Source organism: Zingiber officinale, chromosome 1A (genome assembly GCF_018446385.1).
Source record: "Zingiber officinale cultivar Zhangliang chromosome 1A, Zo_v1.1, whole genome shotgun sequence".
Lineage (NCBI taxonomy): Eukaryota > Viridiplantae > Streptophyta > Magnoliopsida > Zingiberales > Zingiberaceae > Zingiber > Zingiber officinale.
The window spans coordinates 165,794,359-165,798,530 of NC_055987.1; the positions used below are offsets into that span (position 1 = coordinate 165,794,359).

Consider the following 4,172-nt stretch of genomic DNA (forward strand, 5'->3'; position numbering starts at 1 on the left):
AACTTGTTTCATAAAATTCTGAGATCGTTAGGTCCATATTTAGTGAAACATAGATAGTTTAGTATTAATATAATATGTTAGCGTTTAACGCATGTTTGAATATGTGTTTAAAACTTAAAATATTGATCTACAAATTTCATAATTTCATGAAATAAGAGTCTATAAGTTTCTAATTTTCGCTTAATCATAAATATATCCTCATCCTTAATTTTAAAATAATATATTGAGTTTCGTGTGATTTTTACCTGAAATAGGTCAAATTCGGGTTAAAAAATTACCACGCTAAATATATGAGATTAAAATTATGGATGACGATATTTTTAAGATCATGAGAAAGGAACCCGAAGAAACTTGTTTCATGAAATTCCGAGATCGTTAGGTCCATATTTAGGCCTTCCGAATGATTTTTCTTTTAATTTTTATTTTTCTTAAATTTGGGACGAATCCTGGATTCGTCCCAAATTTAAGAAAAATAAAAATTAAAAAAAAAATCATTCGGAAGGCCTAAATATGGACCTAACGATCTCAGAATTTCATGAAACAAGTTTCTATGGATTCCTAATTTTCTCATGATCATAAAAATATCCTAAATCTGAATTTTAACCTAATTAATTAAGTGTGGTGATTTTTTAACATGAATATGACCTAATTCATAATAAAAAATTCACCGCACTCAATACAATATGTTAAAATTATGGATGAAAATATTTTTAAGATCATGAGAAAATTAGGAACCCAAAGAAACTTGTTTCATAAAATTCCGAGATCGTTAGGTCCATATTTAGGTCTTCCGAATGATGTTTCTTTTAATTTTTATTTTTCTTAAATTTGGGACGAATCCTGGATTCGTCCCAGATTTTGGGACGAATTTCTAGATTCGTCCCAAATTTAAGAAAAATAAAAATTAAAAGAAAAATCATTCGGAAGGCCTAAATATGGACCTAACGATCTCGGAATTCCATGAAACAAGTTTCTATGGGTTCCTAATTTTGTACCGATCATATAAATATTCTAATCCTGAATTTTAACTTTATATTTTGAGTGTGGTGATTTTTTTAACTCGAATATGACCTAATCCAAGGTAAAAAATCACCAAAGTCATTATATTATATTAAAATTAAAAAAGAAAATATTTTTAAGATCACAAGAAAATTAGAAACCCATAGAAACTTGTTTCACGAAAATACGACATCTCTAAGTCCATATTTAATGTCTCCGAATCATTTTTCTATTTTTTTAAAATTTTTTATATTTTGGGACGAAATCTGGAATTCGTCCCAGATTTGGGGACGAATTCCTAGATTCGTCCCAAAAACTGCCCTAAATCTCCTCCCACCCATCTGCCCCTTCACTCATCCCTTCACTGCAACTCTTGCGGCGGCTGATTCCTTCCCGATCGGCTGCGGCACAGGTAACCCTCTCCCTTCTCCCCTCTTCCCTCTCCCTTCTCCCACATCTGCCCCCTTCTTCTATGCCGCGCGTGGCCGCGCGTGGCTGTGGCTGGCGGCCGTTGGCCGCGAGTCGCCGCTGCTAGCACTGATGTTGCAAGATTTGGAATGGTGGAGTACTGATCTGTGAAATTTAGGGCTTCATTCTTGTTTGTTAACAAAGAAAAGCACTACAACCCTTGATCACTTAGATGTCAATGACCAATGATCTGTGAAATAGGGTTTAGGGCTGTTTTTTGGATAAAGATTTGTAGTTCTTCTTGTATATAGATGTGCAGTTTAGGGGTGTGGAAGTAATAAAATCTCAACTACACTAGGGCAAAATTTTGATACTAGGGTTTCGAATCCTAAATGTATGGGGAGCTCCAATATACCATAGGTATAAATTTACCTTTGATTTTCTGTGTACTGATCCTCTTTATCATTACAAATACTTGTAGGATAGTTTTTAGATTGGAATTAATTAATGGAGGGACAAATTACAATAGAGTTAACATGTTTTTTTTTCTTTGATACAAAATTTAAAGGGTGCTCATCATTATTATTACTGTTAAAAAAATTTTCTTTTAAAGAAAATAACAGAAGCGGCCCTATTCTATTTTTTATCTCAAAGACATCCTTATCAAAATATTTTATTTTTCATCTAAAAAATGTCAATTCTGATCCACAATTGCTCTAATATAGAGAGTAATTTTGTTTTTTTTCCAAATTTTGTTCCATTAAAATATTATTATTTCAATTTAATTACAATTGCTTCAACTCTATTAAAATTGTTAGATTAATACTATAATAATTGATAATGTTGTTTGTGCAGGTCTCAATTTGGCGTGATCTCAGTGTAGTTGAAGACAACTGTATTTGTTCACCTCTTTTCGGTATTCCTAAGTTCATTAATATGCATTTAATGATCTGTATATAAAGTTAGCTTTAAATAGTTATTTTATAGTTGATTAATTGCGTTTCTTCTTTTTGATAAGCTGTTCTTTGTTGTTTCGTCTTCAATGATAAGATTTATCTCTTTTAATAATGTTTAACTAAATAGCTGAATTCAGTTAAAATGCAGAATGAGCGAAGTTGGATGTATAACAAGAATTCAGGTATAATGCAGAATGAGGAAGAGGAGGCGGAGGAGGAGGATGATGATAATCACAATGATGACTTTGATTTTTGATGATGGGTAAGTTTTGTTAGCTTATTTAAAAAAATTTCCCATAATTATGTATGATGATTATTTGTCTCATGTTTACTGTTTTACACATTAATCAATGGCTTGTTAACTTTTCTAATTTTTATTTTAATTAATATTGTCAATTTGTTTTTAACAGGGTTGGTAAGGCGAACTAAAGGTCCGAGAAAAAAGTAAGTATTAAGTAACATGTTAAACTTTTAATTTTATTTATTTATTTATTTTTTAATTACTTTTAATTTATTGAAATTTGTTACTATTGTATTATTAGTTCAAATTGCAAATTATGATTAGAGTTTACCTAGCAACCAAGTAACCATGATTACTAAAACACTTGTATCACGAAAAAATTAAGTTTAATTAGTTTGTGTTTTCTTCATTTGAGCTATTTTCATATGTTAGGAAATTTTAAGAATATCTTTCATGCTCTCCATGTGTCATGGACATAGAATATTTGTAGCTATTGATTGATATGGTGAAATAGGTATTATTATAACAATTTGATGTGCCATTTATATTAGGTTGTATCATATTTACGATACTTTTACTTAGCTTCAAGATACTTCTTATAATTTTATGACATGGATGGTTCATATCGTTGGTAAATAGGGCATTTATTTGAATGTTTAAGGAATTTCACAGTTATGTCTTATTTCCAATCTTTCTTGTTACATGGGCATATCGTATCATATTTATAATCTGTCTTGTTACACATGATCTGGTTTATTTGTTTGTTGTTATGTAGGCAAAGGAGATTTGAGGGGGTGCAAAGCTTTTGTGGCAGACGAAGATGACTTGATGTATTCTTAGTTTATTTACCTCCTTGGATGGATGACGGATTTATATAACATTTGATTGTTGAACTTTATAATATTTTCTAGAAGCTTGAACAAGATAGATCTTGTAAAATTTGTTGAGATCTTTATGTTTGTTGAATTATGAGTTGATCGAGTTCAATTATTACTCCTGTATGTGAAATTAGGATGTGTTGAATGTATATAATATGTTATTTGAATTTGGTGTTTATGTATCTATGGATTGAATTATAGAAAGAAATTTAATTTGGAAAAAAAATTTAATATTAGGGACGAATTTGGCGACGAAAACGATTTGTTCCCACTCTATCGTAATCCTTAATAATTTTGCGACAAATTTATTTTCGTCCCAGAATCTGGGACGAATATGTGGATTCGTCCCAGAATTTGTGACGAATTCTGGGATGAATCCACAAAATTCGTCCCAGATTCTGGGACGAATTTTTGGACGAAAATTTATTTATTAATTAAATTAGTATTTTTGTTCCCAAATTCGTCGCAAATGCTTATGAAAATTATCAACGAATTTGGTTACGAATATTGAAGTCATTGCCAAATTTTGTTGCAAAATACGTTGCCAATTTTGCAACAAATTTATTATTTGTTGCAAAATTAGGGACAAATTTGGCAACAAAAAAAAAATTGTCACCGAATTCGTCCCCAGATTCGTTGCAATATTAGGGACAAACTTAGCAACAAAAAATAATTTGACACCGAATTCAT

General features: G+C 30.6%; 1 long non-coding RNA gene across 1 annotated transcript; it reads left to right on the forward strand.

The window, feature by feature from the left end:
- Positions 1-2,211: 2,211 nt before the first annotated feature.
- On the forward strand, positions 2,212-2,800 carry LOC122012106. The gene is made up of 3 exons (XR_006120127.1): positions 2,212-2,323; positions 2,501-2,625; positions 2,774-2,800. It is a non-coding gene; the product is annotated as an uncharacterized LOC122012106 (long non-coding RNA).
- The last annotated feature ends 1,372 nt before the right edge of the window (positions 2,801-4,172 follow it).